At 39.8% G+C, this 19468-nt stretch overlaps 1 protein-coding gene across 1 annotated transcript in view; it reads right to left on the bottom strand.

The window, feature by feature from the left end:
* Positions 1–19468, bottom strand: part of LOC121712175 (N-acetyllactosaminide beta-1,3-N-acetylglucosaminyltransferase 4-like) — a 51741-nt gene that overhangs the window by 27459 nt on the left and 4814 nt on the right. The gene's annotated exons all lie outside the window — the stretch shown is intronic.

Genomic DNA, 19468 nt, shown 5'->3' with positions numbered 1-19468 from the left:
ACAGATAAGAAGTTTGCTATAAATGAGGAGGTGATTCCCACAGTTCTGGAGAAACCAGTGAAGAGTCTGGGAAGGTGGTATGATGCAAGCCTTAGTGATAAATCACAGGTTGAAGACTTGAGACAGGTCACTAGGCAAGGTATTGCAAAAATTGATAAGTCGGGGCTGCCAGGTAAGCTCAAGCTGTGGTGTTTGCAGTTTGGTTTGTTGCCTCGGCTAATGTGGCCATTGACAGTTTATGAAGTTCCTCTGTCAAAGGTAGAGAGGTTGGAAAAAATGATCAACTCCTTTGTCAGAAAATGGCTCGGAGTCCCACGCTGCTTAAGCAGTGTAGCCTTGTATGGGAAGGGTATTGTAGAGTTGCCAATATCTAGTCTGACAGAGGAATTTAAGTGTGCTAAGGCTAGATTGGAATTGACTCTTACTCAGTCCAAGGACCCAGTGGTGAGGAAAGTTGCACCAACAGTTAATGCAGGGAGGAAGTGGAACCCAGAGCAGGCAGTTAAGCAAGCTCAATCAGCATTGAAGCATAGGGATATAATGGGCCATGTGCAGCACGGGCGGGAGGGTCTAGGGGTGGGTGCAAGTAAACCCTTGTGGAGTAAGGCTTCTGCAGGAGAAAAGAGGAAAATGGTAGTGGAGGAAATGCATAGACAGGAGGAGGCTGTAAGATGTACTAAGGCAGTGTCGCAGGCAAAACAAGGGCAGTGGGTGAACTGGGAAGGGGTGGAAAAAAGACGGATTAAATGGAAAGATCTATGGGGCATGGAAGCTGGTAAGATCAAATTTATGTTAGGTGCTACATATGATGTGCTCCCATCTCCCAAGAATTTAAGTCAATGGTTTGGTGAGGATGATAAATGCATACTTTGCTCGTGTGTGGGCAGTCTCCACCATATCCTATCAGGATGCAAGGTAAGTCTCACCCAGGGGCGGTATACGTGGCGTCATAACCAGGTATTGAAATGTGTGGCAGCGGCAATAGAGGATAAAAGGAGAGAAGTCAATTCATTAGCAGCTAGTAAAGGGGTAAGGCAAATTAACTTTGTACGTCAGGGGGATAAACCTTGTTCTGCGAAGGCCAGGTGTAAAACCGGCCAGTTGAAAAATGGGGCGGGCTGGGAAATGAAGGTTGATCTTGGCCAGCAGATGGCGGTACCTCCACATATAGTGAGTACTAAGCTACGACCCGACGTGATTCTATGGTCGGATTCAGAGAAGATAGTTTACTTCATTGAACTCACTGTTCCTTGGGAAGACAGAGTGGAAGTGGCCAATGAGCTGAAGAGAGCTAAATACACTGAGATAGCAGAGGAGGCAACTAAGCGAGGTTGGAGTGCACGATTAAGGCCTATTGAAATCGGTGCACGTGGGTTTGTGGCCAGATCTGCTATTGGCTTGCTGTCTGAATTGGGCATTTGTGGTCGAAGTCTAAGGCAGGTGGTTAGTAACATGTCTTTAGCAGCAGAACGGGCAAGCGAATGGTTGTGGGTAAGGAGAAGTTACCCTTCCTGGGGCGCAAGCTAAGGTAAGCTAACTGGCTCATTTGACTTGGTTGCGGGTAAGGAGAAGTTACCCTTCCTGAGGCGCAAGCTAAGGTAAGCTAACTGTTTAACCTTTAACTTAACGAAACAGGTTTTTGGCAGCATGGGGCGTAAGCTAACTGGCTAATTTGTTAGCCAATTAGCTAATTTGTTTTGTGTTTGGGATGGGGCCTAAGCTAACTGGATAATTAGTTTTGTGTTTGTGATGGGCTGTGCCTAGGTTGATGGTTGGTTGGCCAAGGTTTTTTATGGTTATGGTTTAGTCCACATCAACGGGACAGACCAACCTAGCCAACTTAGACCATGCCTAGGTTGGTTAAGGGTTTTTGGGTAAGGGTATTTGGATGTTTGTTGTGGTAATATGGTGGCAGCATGGGGCGTAAGCTAACTGGCTAATTTGTTTTGTGCTTGGGATGGGGCCTAAGCTAACGGGCCAAGCTAACTGGCTAATTCGTTTTGTGTTTGTGATGGGCTGTGCCTAGGTTGATGGTTGGTTGGCCAAGGTTTTTATGGTTATGGTTCAGTCCACATCAACGGGACGGACCAACCTGGCCAACCTTGACCATGCCGGGGCTGGTTAAGAGTTTTTTGGGTATTGGATATTTCAATGTGGTAATATGGTGGCAGCATGGAGGGGAGTGTCTCCAGGACGCTGGTTTCACTGTTAAGCCTTCATGAGGTGTCGTGGGCCTAACTTAACGAAACATCGGTGAATGAGGGTGCCCACTTGATAACCCCAATGACATGCCGCATACTATATAGGCTACTGCTGTTGGATGGGCCATTTGTATTGTGCTTGTGACCATTTGTTGGCGGATTTGTGGGTAGTGTGCTTTTTAAAGTTAAACTTGAGCAGGGGCTTCTGATTGTGTTTTTTACCTTGGATTTTGGCACAAGGGATTTTAACATCTAATCCTGTGTATTAATGTAATGAGACTGAAACCACCTTTGAATTCTGAACCATTTTGAGACTGAAACCTCCTTTGAATCCTATTCTGAACCATTTTGAGACTGAAACCTCCTTCGAATTCTGAACCATTTTGAGAGTGAGACTGAAACCGCCTTTGAATTCTGAACCATTTTGAGACTGAAACCGCCTTTAAATTCTGAATCATTTTGAGACTGAAACCTCATTTGAATTCTGAACCATTTTGAGACTGAAACCTCCTTTGAATTCTGAACCATTTTGAGACTGAAACCCCCTTTGAATCATATTCTGAACCATTTTGAAACTGAATCCTTCTCTGAATACTACTTTGAATAATATTGAGACTTTCCTACAAGAATTGACCATTGTGAACTATTTACATACAGAACTATTACTGTGAATTATACATACCTGTGAAACGTTTATATATTTCAATAATACCTGTCAAAGTTGTTTTTGCTGTTATACCTACTTTTAGACCTGGCCTGTGCTGCAAGACTGAACCTGAGCTGTGTGAGGACTTTGATATTCCATCCTAGAGCTTCATAAAACTGATCATCTCAAGGGCTTCCTCTCATTCTTCATCAGTCTCATCAACTGTTACCTCTACTTAACAGTTCCAGTGCCATATTCACAATTGCCACTGATAGACAAAATACGCATTAAGATAAAATTGAGGATAATTTCATAATTTAATAATTAAATTGAAGTAAATATTGTGTGTGAAGGAGAAAATTGTCATTTTGTACTTTTGACAGCCAGCTTGTTATTTATTGGGTGTCAAGCATATTCTAATCAATTAGTTTTAATTCTTTGCTTAGCAACATTTCATTTTTGGGCCCACTAATTATTGTAATAAACCACTGAAATAAATACTAGTGTTTGGATATTGAGTTTATTAACATTTTATCTCACCTGTTTTTGTATACTCAGATTAAGTTAATTAAGTAACCTGTGAGTAGAACAGTAAGTGCTATTGTATAATCTGATAAACAATACTTTGTACAACCAATATTAGACTTAACTAAACTTGACCAGTAGACTATATTAAGCGAAGATTGTAGCATTTTGAAACATGCCAAGGAAAGGCCGTCGCTCAGAGGCTCAAAAGAGACGTTGGCGTAAGTTGGACCTCTCTGAAGTTGAACCACATCAGTCTTCATTAGACCAGAGTGACTTGAATGGGAGAGAACAGGTAAATGAGGTAACTAGTGTTTTCTGCATGAACATGGAGCAGAGAGCCATCACATGTGTTCAAGCAACTCATAGCCAACGTGATGTAAGGTATGGGAACAACAGTAACAAGCAGTGCACCTGCAATTCCCTGGTATTTCTGGCAACTCCATTACAGAACTGAGCTCAACAGTGATGATCTTGACTACGTTTTGCAAAAAGGTAACTTGATGTACAGTGAAGCACTGGTAAGATTGAGCGCAAGAGGCAATGAAGCACCCGACCACTTGGCTCTTGATGAATTACCTGATAGTGTTGAGATCTATGGACAGATGTATCATATTGAAAAGTGCCCGTCACGGTATGGTTATCTAAGGCAAGATGGACCTGATGGTGTGGACTTCCTACAGCTCTCTGAAAGACTGCATTGTTTGTCAAATGATGTAAAGTTTGCACTGCTAACTGTAGGTAGCTCAACAATAGCTTTGTTTAGAGATGATGATAAATATGGAGTTTTTGATCCACATTCAAGAACACCTCATGGATTTCCAGCAAACAATGGCACTGCTGTGATGTTGACCTTTGTCAGCGTGAGTGACGTGACTGATCATCTGCTTGCATTCTGGACATTACTTGAATCATCTGATGCATGGGTTTATGAGTTAATGCCAGTGTTATTTACATCTGAGTGTAATAATGAACAAGGGAGCCACATAGACAATGTGCAACCTGCTTGGACTGCAGAGTTCCCAGCTCGAGCCATTTCCAATTCACTTGCTAAACGTAGTAAGGATCGCAGGCGCCGAAAAGTTGCCAAAGCACAAAAGGGCAGTGAGAACAACAGAATCAGACAGCGAAAATATTATGAACAGAATAGAATGAAAAAAATGGAATATGAAAGAAAGAGGTATGCAAACTGCATTCAACAGAATAAGAAATCGTACCTCAGAGACCGTTACATGCATGAACCTAACTATAGGTTGAAAAAAAAGTTATATCTCAACAGCAGATACTCCTGTGACCCGAGTTTTAGATTGAGGAAACAGGCTTACATACAGAAACGCTATGCCCATGATAAAACCTATCGAGTAAGACAGAAGAGTCACATGCAGAAACATTATTCTGAGAGTATAAAGTATCGATGCACCAAGAAGGCTTACATACAGGTGCGATACTTCCAAGATTCCAATTTTCGTTCAAGAAGTTGGCCATGAAACATCACTATGCAAATGATCCAACATACAGGCAGAAAAAAAAGGAAACCTATGACAGATACAGAAATGACCCTTTTTTCAGGCATTATCGTTCTATATAAAAAAAGAAGAATGCAGGTGTGGGCCTAAATAACAGTTTCCAGAGAATGATTCACAAAATGCGTTGTGGTTTACATATACAACGTAAATACCGTAATCTTACACGCCTGTCTGGACTTCAATCAGAGCATGAGGTTGAACAACAGAAAGCACCCTTTTGCATGATGCCATCACATCTTTTCGAATGGATGTACAGAACGGCCCTACTTTTGTCTGCACAGTGTGTCACAGAGCTTTGTTTTATAACCAGGTAAAGGAGTGCAATCATGAATGTTATCAAAAGAATCGAGCCATGGTTGATCGATGCTTAACAGGCAAATATGTACATACATGCAGCGAGCAGTGCAGTGCACTTGAATCATGTTGTGCACCAGATGACAAGACAGAGTGGATTTGTTACAGCTGTCATGAAAACTTGAAGATGGGGAAAATGCCGGCCATTGCTGTAAACAATATGTTAGAGCTATCACCAATTCCTCCAGAGCTCAGTAATCTTAATATACTTGAAAGACACATCATAGCACGGTATACCATTTGCAAAAATAATCAGTCTTCCCAAAGGCCAGCAGAAATTAATACATGGTGCAATTGTTTGTGTCACTTCGGAGATTGAGGCAACAGTCAACACTTTGCCTAGACCTAGTAGCCAGTCACAGCTTTTGAAAGTGAAGTTGAAAAGAAGAATGAACTATACAGGGCATTACCAGTTTCAAACTGTAGACATGACCAAAGTATTACGTGCTTTATCAAAACTGAAAGAGATGCATTCAGAGTACAAGGACATAACCATAACTAATGAAACACAAGCTTTTGGGGATGGAATAAATAGCTTGGCAGATGAAAATGACATCAGTGCTGCAGGAGCAGATGATCTAATGGAGACTGATGCAGTGGATGAGTGTGACATTACTGACCCAGGACATTCAGAAATAAATAGTGAAGGCAATCAGCCTAATAATGAAACCCATGAGTTACATGATAACCAAGATTCACTTGACACTGAGCAGGACACAAGTCAGCAAAATGGTGCATGCTCTATAGACTCATGCTTACAGCCAGCTGATATTGCACAGGAAATGATAACATTTGGTGAAGGTATATTCACTGTGGCACCAGCTGAAGGAAACAGACCAGTGAGTTTTTTCAGAGTTCCTAAACTAGAGGCAATGGCTTTCCCTGTGCAGTTCCCCACTGGAATGAACACTTTGGATGAAACACAAAGACCAATGAAATTATCGTCAAGCAGATATTTCAATGCACGTCTATTTTGTGTTGACAATCGATTTGCTCTCGACTCCAATTATATTTTTTTCTCACAATTTATCACAGAAATGCATTTGGCAAAGTCTTCTATGTCTATTCAACTGCGTAAAGGAAAACCTATGACCAGAGATGGACGCAAAATCACTGCAAAAATGCTCCAAGACAAACGTGAAGTGGAAAAACTGGTACGCAACAGAGATGCCACTCGATTCATGCAGCCTTTGAGAGGAACACCTGCCTACTGGGAAAAAACCCTCAGAGACCTCTGTGCAATGCTTCGCCAGCTGGGTACCCCAACATTTTTCTGTACATTTAGTGCTGCTGAAATGAGATGGCCAGAGGTCATACAAACAATAAAGGCACAGCAAGGAGAGCAGGTTGACTTTTCTGAGCTCGACTGGGCATCAAAATGTGAGATTCTACGTAGCAACCCTGTCACCACCATGCGCATGTTTGACAAGCGTGTTGATGCACTTCTCAGACACCTACTTTTGTCACCAGCACAGCCCATCGGTGAGGTCATTGACTACTTTTTTCGTGTGGAGTATCAAGCTAGAGGTTCGCCTCATATACATATGTTGGTTTGGTGTAACAACGCACCTGTATTTGAGGAGGACCCAGATGAGAAAGTGTGTGAATTTGTGGACAAGTACATAACATGCCAGCTGCCTGACCCAAATATAGACCCTGAGCTTTTCAAAATAGTGACAGAGGTGCAAACCCACAGCAAAAGGCACTCCAAGTCAGGGCTGTAGTACTCGAGTCCGGTCTTGGACTCGAGTCCGGACTCGAGACCGTTTTTCTATGGTCTCGGACTTGTCTCGGACTCGCTAGTATTTGGACTTGGTCTTGTCTCGGTCTCGGCCACTGGTCTTGCCAAATATGGCTTTTGGTCTCGACCGAGTCCAGGTGTCTTTAGGGCCATCAAAATTAACGTGTTAATCGCCGCGATTCATTTTGAAATACATAATGCGTTACAAAATATTAACTCAATAGTGTTTACCTTTGTGGGGGGCTGATATCACGTAACGGAAGCCGCAAAACCTAAAACCGCAAGCCTGAGAGTTTATTTTACTGTCTGTGGAGTTAGCTGAAGATAAAGAGGAACCAACATTTAGCCAAATAGTAGCTTTACTGCAAACTGCTTTTCATTCTTGTTTAGATAACGTTTACAATGTCAAAATGCACCAACTGCAACAGTTACATAAAGATGATACTTTTCGGCTCCTCTCCATTAAAGGAGAATTCCGGTGTGATATTGACCTAAAGTGTATTGAAACATGATACCGAGTGTGAACGTATGTCTCATAGCCCATCTCGACTTGTCCCCTGCACTCCAAAATCTGGCGCTAGTTAGCCGATGCTACCAACAACTTTTTCAGTAGTGGTGCTTCGGCATCGGGCTAGCCATGCAAATAAATCACTGTTTTACACCCATTTACGAGGCTCAATGTATCTCCACACTTCATTGGTAGACTTCCTAGGGCCCTGACATTTAAAACGAGACATTGAGAACTTTGAAAAAGCACTGGTAGTTTACTTACAAGACGATTTATACAGACAGTATCTTCACGAAGTTTAACGTTTGCAGCCATCTTGAATTTAGTCACGATAAGTCGAGCAACGAGTAAGAATGAACAGGTATAATAAGGGATCAGATTCCAAAAATAATTCAGTGGAAATGCATGGATTCCAGTTTCTTCCAGTAGCAGCAACTGGAATCCATGCATTTCCACTGAATTATTTTTGGAATCTGATCCCTTATCATAGCTGTTCATTCTTACTCGTTGCTCGACTTATCGTGACTAAATTCAAGATGGCTGCAAACGCTAAACTTCGTGAAGATACTGTCTGTATAAATAGTCTTGTAAGTAAACTACCAGTGCTTTTTCAAAGTTCTCAATGTCTCGTTTTAAATGTCAGGGCCCTCGGAAGTCTACCAATGAAGTGTGGAGATACATTGAGCCTCGTAAATGGGTGTAAAACAGTGATTTATTTGCATGGCTAGCCCGATGCCGAAGCACCACTATTGAAAAAGATGTTGGTAGCATCGGCTAACTAGCGCCAGATTTTGGAGTGCAGGGGACAAGCCGAGATGGGCTATGAGACATACGTTCACACTCGGTATCATGTTTCGATACACTTTAGGTCAATATCACACCGGAATTCTCCTTTAAGATCCAACTTGAACGTATGCTACTCCATTTAATTAAGAGCGCGTCTGAACGCACACGAGAAGGAGAGAAAACGATTGGCAGGCTCCAGCTGGCTTGTCGTTGTTGATGATAATTGATATCTCCTTTTTAATATAAGAAACTTATAAAAGGAAGGCAACAAAGACGAGGTTAGAGGAGATTGCGATTTATCCGATTTCCACTACTGACCAGTTATAAACATGTATGTAGGCTGCACTCACTGTGATTTGAAAAATGGACAAAAATATGAAGAGTTGTCTTTGCCTTTGTGTAATGGAACTGGTGAGTCTTGAAGTCTTCAATAATTTGTTTACATGAAGCACATATTATGCCGATTGAAACACATTCCATTCAGATAGCTAGGTGACTGGCTCAGGCTCATCATTCACTTTTAATTGCAAACAGAAAATGTCTAGCTAGCATCATGTCATTACATGCTTCTATTTCCAAAGGAATGAAAACTGTTTATACCAACTTAATATCATGCTTATCATTGTTAATATTGTACAATACATGTGGTACAAACAATATTAGAGCTTGTGGACTAGCTATAGGCTATATTTCAATGGAGCTGGTAAAAAAAAGATCATTATGAGAACGTGGCCACAATGGGCTTAAAGTAACAGTGCACCATTTACAAATGAGTTAAACAGCATCATATGTGTAGTATTTCTTAAGAAATGAATACTTTAAAACACAATTACTGTGTCAGTATTATCATTTAAATAATATAAAAGTGTTTTACTTTTACCTTTGTGGTTACTCATTAATTTTGTGATTTATGTTGAAGCTTTAGTCTTTAGGAACTTATTAATTGCGGTTAATCGAGATTAATTCATTTCAAAATATATATTTTGAATCGTTTGACAGCCCTATAATAATATTGGAGAAGGGGAATGGCTACACTTACAAATCCTGGGTGTGTTCACACTGTTTTTGCTTTTAGATAATAATAATAATAACCCAAAATGATTGTCTTGATACTGTCATGCACAAGACTTTTTTTCCTATCCTGGACTCGGTCTTGACTCGGACTCGAACCTTTTTGGACTCGGTCTTGTCTTGGACTCGAACCTCTTTGGACTCGGTCTTGACTTGGTCTCGACTAGTCCTGGTCTTGGACTTGACAAAGGTGGTCTTGACTACAGCCCTGCTCCAAGTCATGTAAGAAAGGAAATAAGCACTGTCGGTTTGGATTTCCGAAACAGCCTGTCGAGAGCACATTTATAACACGCCCAATGCCAGCAGAGCTCATGGACAAATCTGACGATGAATCTGATCATGACCACTCTTCCATGTCTCCTGAAGACGCCAAAACTAAGCTGAGGCCTTTATGGGAATTGCTGAATAATCCAACAACATCATTTGAAAGCATCCCACAGCTACTTGCCCAATGCAACTTAAGCTATGAGGAATACCTAAACTGTGTCAGTTCATTAACAACATCCAGTGTGCTAGTAATGAAATGTCAACCAAAGGACTGTTGGATTAATGGCTATAATGAACATTTGTTAAGGGCCTGGAATGCAAACATTGATATTCAGTTCATCCTGAACCCTTATTCCTGTCTGATGTACATCTTGTCATATATTTCCAAAGCTGAACATGAGATGAGTGAGTATTACAATAGAAAAGAGTTGTCTCTGATACTACACAATCTAATACCTCTGACTGTGAGGAAATGAAACAAATCATGCAAGCATACTCCAAAAACAGAGAGGTTAGTGTTCAAGAGGCTGTTGCACGAGTCTGTAGCTTGAAACTGAAGTCTTGCTCTCGAAACGTGATATTTATACCCACTGATGACAATGCTTTGAAAATGAGCATCCCTTTAAGGTACCTGAATGACAGAATCCCTGATTCAGAGAATGTTTGGATGTCCGGAATGGCAGACAAATACAAAAACAGACCAGATACACCAGAGTTTGCGACAATGTTTATGGCAGAGTTTGCTTCCACTTATAGAGTTGTGTATGGAAGGCAGAAACAAGGAAAAAAGGTTTTGCCACTTCAAAATGAAATGGGCTTCATTCAGAAGCGAACGAAAGGAAAGCCTGCCATTATCAGATACGCACGATTTTCTGAGAAAAAAGCTCCAGAGAAATTCTATGGCACATTGCTCAAACTGTACCTCCCTTATCGTTCAGATTCACAGCTGAAACCCAGAGGTTTTCCAACATATGAGTCATTTTACACATCGGGTTCTATACGTCTTCCTGGAAGAGACTATAATGAGAGAGTAGTTTCTGTTGTCAAGGAGAACAGGTCACAATTTGAAAAGAACAGTGATGCAATAGAGAAAGCTATTGAGAACATAGAAGAAAATGGACCTATGGAGGATGCATGGACAACACTTGCACCTGAGACAGAGCTTCTTCGGCTTGAGTGCATTTCTGAGCGTGAGGAAATAAATCCAGACGAAATGAATGAACGAGATGACATTCCTGAATATAGCTCAAGTACCACAGACAGAGGAAGTGCAGCACCAATGTTTGAGGCTCCTCAAATAGACCCTACTGTAGTCCGTAACATGTATCAAAATCTAAATCAAACGCAGGCATCTATATTCTATACAGTGCGTAAATGGTGCATGAGACGAGTGTGTGAACAGAGTGCCGATCAGTTTTTTTACTTTGTCACTGGTGGAGCTGGAACTGGCAAATCTCACCTTATCAAATGCATCTACGCAGAGGCATCAAAGATACTCCGCAAATTACCCCGCATCACAGAGGAAAGAGACATGTCCATGCCCACTGTCCTTCTCACAGCATTTACCGGCATAGCAGCTTTTAATATATCTGGCAAGACACTGCATTCTGTCCTGAAACTGCCAAGAAGCCTTAAACCACCTTACCAGTGCCTTGGAAACCGTCTAGATGAAGTGAGAGCAACCTTGTCCAATGTTGAAATAATTGTCATTGATGAAGTGTCCATGATATCAAAATCACTCTTTGCATATGTCAATTGGAGACTGCAAGAAATCAAAGGCAGCAAGAAACCCTTTGGCGGAGTCTCAATCCTGGCCTGTGGTGATTTCAACCAGATAAGTCCCCCTGGTAAAGCCAAACCTCTCTGTGTGTTTGAGGATCATGTTCTTGATATCTGGAAGGATCGATTCCAAGTAGTCACTCTCACAGAAATCATGCGCCAGAAAGACGATGTGCCATTTGCTGAGCTGCTCAACAGGATAAGGGTAAAACGCAAAGGAGAGGCATTATCTGAAGCAGACAGAGTTCTACTTGGCCAGGCCATATGTCAACCAGATGACTGTCCCAAAGACATTCTGCATGTTTTTGCAACAAATAAACAAGTAAACCAACACAATGCAAACACAACATCTGCTCTATACTCCGAACTGGTCAACATTGATGCATATGACTATAAGAAAGATCTACAAACTGGTCGGATGGAAAGGCAGAGAGCACCTTTTGAAGGACGTAAAGGGGATTTACCAGACAGACTACAAGTTGCTAACGGTGCGCGTGTGATGCTCATGAGAAACATAGATGTGGAAAATGGACTGGTGAATGGTTCATTTGGAAAGATCGGTAAAATTGTTTATCACGTCCAAGATGGGAGATCAATTGTAAAAATGCTTGGTGTTGAACTGGACAGTCCCAATGCAGGGCAAAGACATCGCAATAAGGGACCAGAAGGACCAGACAATTTGGTATATATTGAAAGAGTAGAGGAACCTCTTAGTAAAAAGGGTGTGGTTCGTCACCAATTTCCAATGACTCTAGCCTTTGGTTGTACCATACACAAATGTCAAGGCATGACGACAGTTTCTGCAGTGGTCTCAATGCAGCGTATATTTGAACCTGATATGGCATACGTTGCTCTCAGCAGAACTACCTCACTACATGGTCTACGCATAGTTGATTTTGATGAAAACCAAATATATGCTGATCCAGAAGTCACAGTTTCTGTGGACAGTATGCAAAAAGTTGAATTTGGAAACGCCATGCCCCTTCTTCACTGCCTCCCCACTCTGAGATCACCATCTTTAACACTGATCCATCACAACACCGAAGGACTGTCAGCCCACATTGATGACGTGAAGAGACATCATGAACTGTGCCTCGCAGACATTTTGTGTTTTACTGAAACACACCTTTTTGGCACATTTGTCCCAGAAAATATCCAGTTGGAAAACTATCAAATGTATAAGCGCAACAGACATGTGTCATACTCTACTCTTTCGCATTTTGCACAGAAAAATGGTGGGGGAGTTGCTATGTTTGTAAAAAACCACGTTCAAGCCCATCATGTGCCATACATACAGGGTGTGACTGATCTCGAATTCCTAGTATTGAAAGTTGTTGCTCCAGTTCCACTACTAATTGCAGTGATTTACAGACCACCAGATTACAACACAAACCTATTTTTGCCTAATCTCAGTCATTTACTGGAGTCTTTACATGTTATTGCTGATAGTCCAGTTATAGTCTGTGGGGATTTTAATGAGGACATGTTGACCAATGGAAGGAAGCCAATCTATGAGTTGTTCCAGTCTAAAGGATTCACAAATCTCATTACCACCTCCACCACTGAGAAGAACACATTGTTGGACAACATCTTTATCTCTGATCCTCAGCACTGTGCCCATTCAGGTGTTCTACAAACATATTACAGTTATCATGATCCTGTGTTCTGTATTCTTAATTAATTTCAATACATCATTTGACACTGCTCCAATCCGTTATATATCCACTTTAGAATGAGGGGGAAACATTAATGAAATATTATGTACATTTTTTGTCAAAAAGTGATTAACAATTGTGCAATGTAAACAGGTTACCAAAATCAGGGTTGTACCCTAGTCAAATATAAAATTCCATGACTTTTCCCACACAAAAAACTGAATTTCAATGACTTACTTTAGATCAAATGGTACAATATATCGACCAATGATTTCAGACTGTGTAGTGTCCAAGAATCTTTTACTTTTTTAGAGCGGGAGATGAACAAATGGACATTGAATAATTCAAAGTTGGGCTACTCAAACAATAAAGCTGTCCTCCAAAGAGGAGGGGTGGTGGTGGGTTAATATAAACCTGACTGTACTACTGAGACCACTAGCATGTCTACCTGGATCATAGCTAAGCATATGTAAGCTTCCCCATGAGCCTAATATCCACCAAATGATATTTTACCAGTCATTCTCCTCCAACTTCACCTAAAAGCTTTAAAGTGCTGGAGAGTATTTTTGTTACCTGATAGTAATATTTAAGACTGATGTTTATGTATACATATTACATCCAGACCTTGGGACAATGTCAGGTTTTATACTGTTTTTACCTGAACTGAATAATGAAATAGACCCTTGACTGCACTGTAAAAAATGGCTGTGAAATCTACAGTAATTTACAGTAGATTTCACAGTAACGGTACTGTATATGTTTTTTACAGTAAGCTGTTGTAAAATTTACAGTAAAACCTTGAACACAAGACAAAAACACAGTAGTCCAAGTGTTACTGTAGAAATCACAGTAGTCAAAGCATTACTGTAAATAAATCACAACACCGCCACTATAGTACTGTAAAAAGTAAAGTAAACTACTGTATTTTCCTTTTTTTTCTTATATTATCTTTATTTTTACTCATAATGATGCACATGCAATTAGGCTGCCATGCTATTGTTTTTATGTTATTGATTGAATGGACATTATTACTTATTATTGCCCCCGCCCCCTCATTTTCATTGTTTATTCCATTATAGGCTATTGATTGAATTGGCATGGCATTTAATATTGCTATTCTCCTTATTATAGTCTGACCAACATTTTAATTTGTTCCCTGTTAAATTTAAATAGGCTATTATATTGTTTTGTGTATGTCGCTTTGGACAAAATCGTATCCATAAATGCATTATGCCATTTATATAGCTAGAATAATACATGTTTCCAATTATATGTTTCTATTGTAGGCCACAAAATGTTATTTCACTCTGTTTTTAAGTGGGTAAGGCCACCATACATCCAATAAGTGCCCTTCATGACCCAGTCACGTGGCCATATGGCATGGCAGAACTCTTTTTTTTTTTTCTAAAACTGCTTTTCCATGTTTCACCTGCATAAAAATATAGCATAAACACAGATATGTGTGCATTTACTTAGACATGGGGTTGCCTGGCCGGGAGCTTTATTCGTCGCTCCATAGACGGAGGTTACCCTTTAGCCGCCAGGGTTAAAAAAAATGGATTTTTTGGCCATGGCTTGCAAGTGGTCAGAGATAATACTGTAAATGTGAAAATCATTGAGTATGAACAGAAGTTTATAAAGGGGGTAAATTTACTCATCTAATTAGCATATTATGACGTCACTGGATGGTAACCACCGGGAATTATGTACATTTCAGTAAATACTAGATGTTGAACATATTTGAGCAGTTTTTCTTTCTTTTTTGTCATTTCACCGACATAAAAAATGAACAGGAAGACAGTCACATGTAAACCAACAATAGTAAAGTATTAGGCTACTAATCACAAACCCTATGCTACTATACAATAAATAAAGTAGCCTGGTCAAATCAGTTCCATATCGTGGGTGACTTTGTAGTTCTTCAGAGCCCTATTTTTACAACCCCTGCTGTCTATACCACGTCCATATCGGACACTATCATCACTATTGCCACTGGCACCTCCAGCTATGTTGGGCAGAGGGTAATAAGCATTGTATGCTTAGTGGACACTGTCGCAAAGACGAACCTCCATTCACAGATGCACCGTGACTGCAGTCAATAGACGATCGATCATATTCTCCAAAAGGCAGATATTCTCCTTCAGAATCAGAATAGGTGAATAACAGATCCAAGACTTCATCACTCGTGAATTTTTTTTTCAACATTTGGTGTATTTCTGCTTCAATTTGTGCAAAACTATGGCCCGCATCGCTTCCGCGTTATGGAGGAAATGCACGTCTTCTTCGTGTGTTTCTCGCGTGTTTTTCGCATTCTCTGGTGCTTCCTGAAAACTTTGGGGGAAAAAAGGTTGAGCTTGAATCGAAGCTCTGGGTGTCTGCCAACTAGTGGTCAAGAGTACAAATGAGATTTTACACTGTACTCGCGTCTATCGTCTGTTTCATAGACTGGTTTTATTCATTAATGACGCTTGTCGCAATACTGCGACATGGGCGGTTTTAATATATTCTATGTTTGTCCAAATGATGTCTGTCTATCATTGCACTCGAAGGAAACTGGAATGTTTCATTCGTCCTCATTTTTCAATCGTCTCAGTTGCTACCCTTAACCAGTCGTTCTCTCTCCAAACTAGTTATGATGGATATCAAGATGAAATGTCAACGTTATTCTCAAAATGTTGAGTTTAATGTCGACACGTCGAGATTAAAGTCGACATGATATTTCAACATTATTCTCGAAATGTCGAGTTCAATATGTCGACTTTAATCTCGTCTTGGCAAAAATATGTTTTTTTCAGAGCCTTATAAGGCTCTGTTTTTGTGTGTAGAACTAGGCACGTCATCGCAAACCGCAGAAAAGCTCTGGAATCTTTGGGAAAAACCGCGAAACCATCACTTGGAATTCTGACTCCGTAGTGAGTAGTTGACAGAAAAGCTCCGTGAATTGTCAGAAGTATTTAGGTTTATTTACGCAAGGCTTTATCCTGTGTTTTCCCCCCGTCTTTGCCTCACTTTTTGCCTTGCCTTGACTTGACTTGAGTTGACTTTACTTGACTTGAGAGGGAAAACGAGGTAGCTCCTAAGCTCTCCACAACCGTTGCTAAGCGGGAGGTAACGTTAGCTTATAGCTAGCTAGCTTCTAGGCGGGAGAAGATCCCATCCCCCCCCCACCTTTGCCCTCTGGACTCGCGGATCATCTGTGGACTTCCAGAAAATAATGTGAGTACCTTTACCATTACTACGAGCAAAACAAGTTTTCTGTGCCACCTCTGTCAGGCTGTGGTGTGCCTGAGCCACAGGTATCCAGCTACTTAGGAGTATACATGAATTACTACAATGAATTACTCATGCAAACACTGCAGCTTCACCACCGCTTCCATTTCTATATTTGTCCGGCATGTGAATTTACATAGACATTTAGCTAACTATAGATTTCCATGTGGTGTAGCAGAATGCTTTGCCACTTTTGTGACACGTAGCGCCGTTCAAAGCCACATGTACCGTTTTCACAAGAGAGCTAGCTCTAGACGTGTAAGGCAAATCAATGGAGTTGATGGAGCTTGCAATGTTAATGGCTGTAGTTTTGTGTCAGATTTTTCAAGCTTACGTTAACATCTCCATAGGCACATTAAAGATGGCACAAAAGTATCATGCCCTTATGTTAACTGTGTAAAACATTTTCGTGTCCGCTCATCATTAGCCTCACACTTGAGTCGGAAACACAAGAGAGCTATAGAGCTGTGTTGGGTGTGGAGGAGAAGTGATCATTAAACAAAAAGGTTTTGATGTGTTTTGAAGAAAAGAAGAGGTTGGGGGAGGGAGTTCCAGAGTTTGATTTAGTCATAAAGAGGTTGGGGGAGGGAGTTCCAGAGTTTGATTTATGCAATATGTGCCCAATCCATTTTTCAGGCCATCTGATGTTAAAAATATGTTTGAAGCAGTGGTTGGTGAAGACATGTAGCTTGTTCAGGAGGTTCCTTGTTGTTTTCCACATCTCAGATCTGTAGAGCAGTATGTTTTTTCTCATGCTTGAATTGAATAGCTGTAGTTTGGTCTTGAGTGTGATGTTACCCTTGAGCACTTTTGGTCTTCTGTGTGCTAATGTGGAGACCTGTCTGAGGTGCATTCTGGTCTGCCTCTCTCAATTTCTCTTGCATTTGTTGGTGGTTTTGGGATAGTAATGTGATATCATCTGCAAAGTCTAGGTCGTCCAGTTGTGTAAACAGGGTCCATTGGGCACCTATTGTCAGTGGCTTGCCGCATGATCCAGTTGACCGCTTAGCGGAATAGTATGGAGAAAGTAAACAGTACAGCCTTGTCTAACTCCTGTTGTGATGTGAAATGCCTGTCAGCTGGCCTTCATGTATGATTCTACTTTGCTCATTACTCTTACAGTTATGCATTAACATTTACATATTGTCCCACTCCTATACTGTTCATAGGTTTTTAGTCAGGATCAATCCTGACTCATCCAAGTGCACTGCCAAGGAGCAGATCAGCAAGATGACTGGGAGGGTGGTGAAGAGGAAAACTACATACATGAACCCCAGTGTCCTCTCATTTATTAGGGATTTCACAGAGTTCTACTTGCTTGACTAGATGAAGGTGAGGTTCTGATAATAGCTTTAATAATAATAACAGACCTGCCAACCTCTACGCATTTTCCTATTTAGAACTTGTCTCCTCAAGTTAGAAAGTGTAACAAGACCAACGAAAAATCAAATGTAGCGATTTTCTAGGCTGATTTGACATGGAACTATACTCTCATTCAGGCGTAATAATCCAGTCACTAACCGATTCGTCTGCTGCAGCTCAACCTTGTTGCTGGAAGTTAGCCTGTAGGGACTGTTTTCAGGTGCTGCATGATATCATTGTGCTGCTGTGCCCATGGTGTTCCTTGATTATTACGCTGTAATGACAATATAGTTCCATGTCAAATCAGCCTAGAAAATCGCCACGTTTTTGGCTGCATGCATGAAGTCCGACGTGATTTTTTTTTTTTTTTTTTTTTTTTGCGGTTCAAGGTGCTACCCAAAAAAAATTCTTCAAGGTTGGCAGGTGTGTAATAAAAATAATGATAATATAAGTATATATGGGTATAATAAAAAAAATAATCATACTTTGTATTATTAATAATAATAATAGTATAAGTATTTTGACACAACTCCGACATCACCATCTTAGACCCTCATCACATGTGGCGCAGTACAAAGTAATTGTAATCAATATAATTATTAATGTGTTTTCTTCTTTAATTTCAGGGTTCCGACTGATTCTGGTCAGGGCATGCAAGGTTTCATAAGGTTTCATGTAAATTTTCTATTTGTTATTTTATTTGAATGTTCTAAATGTTATATTTTACTGTTCAATGTTTTATTATGTTGTACCTGGTGAGGACCACCCATCTAAGCACCAACCCACTGTTCCACTGTTGAGGTTGAGAACTGTACTGACAACTGTATTAGGCCTATATATCATTATATTATATTATATTATACACATATTATATTATACATATATTATATATTATATTATACACATATATTATATTATACACTATGTATTATTATATTAGTCTATATTATTCAATATAATATACATATACCATTATATCATACCTATAATAGGCCAATACATTGAGAATTGTATGTATTATTATATTATATTATTAGGTATTATTATTATTATTATTATTAATTTTATGTATTATTAATATTACATACTATATATTATATCATACATAATAGGCCAATACATTGAGTATGTATTAGGTGTATGTAGTATTAAATTATATTATTAGGTGCATGTATTATTATATTATACACATAATATTGCATATACTATTACATATTATATCATACCTTGTCTTGTTCCTATTGTTAAATAAATAACTGTTAACAATTTTCTTGCTTTTTTGCAGTTAATTTAAATATTTTAGAATATGGTTGATTCTATTAAAGATGGCTAGTGATACAGTATTTCAATTCTGTAAATACAATTGAAATCACAGTATGTAATTTATATTTCTTCTACAGTAAAACAATCAATACTGTAAATACAATAAAATCAGTGTTTAATTGTGTTGTATTTTACAGCAAATGCATACTATACTGTAAATGGAAGTACAGTACCTTTACTGTAAAATGAATTCACAGTAACTTACTGGCAACAATTGGCCAGTAAGTTACTGTAAATGGAAGTACAGTACCTTTACTGTAAAATGAATTCACAGTAACTTACTGGCAACAATTGGCCAGTAAGTTACTGTAAATTTCACAGTAGTTTTTTTTACAGTAAATACAAAAAATACTGTAAATGGAAGTACAGTAGCTTTACTGTAAAACGAATTCACAGTAACTTACTGGCCAATTGTTGCCAGTAAGTTACTGTAAATTTTACGGTAAATTTTTTA

This window comes from Alosa sapidissima, chromosome 6, assembly GCF_018492685.1.
Source record: "Alosa sapidissima isolate fAloSap1 chromosome 6, fAloSap1.pri, whole genome shotgun sequence".
Lineage (NCBI taxonomy): Eukaryota > Metazoa > Chordata > Actinopteri > Clupeiformes > Clupeidae > Alosa > Alosa sapidissima.
Note: the sequence above shows the minus strand (reverse complement) of the source record. Positions and strands in the feature narration are given on the sequence as shown.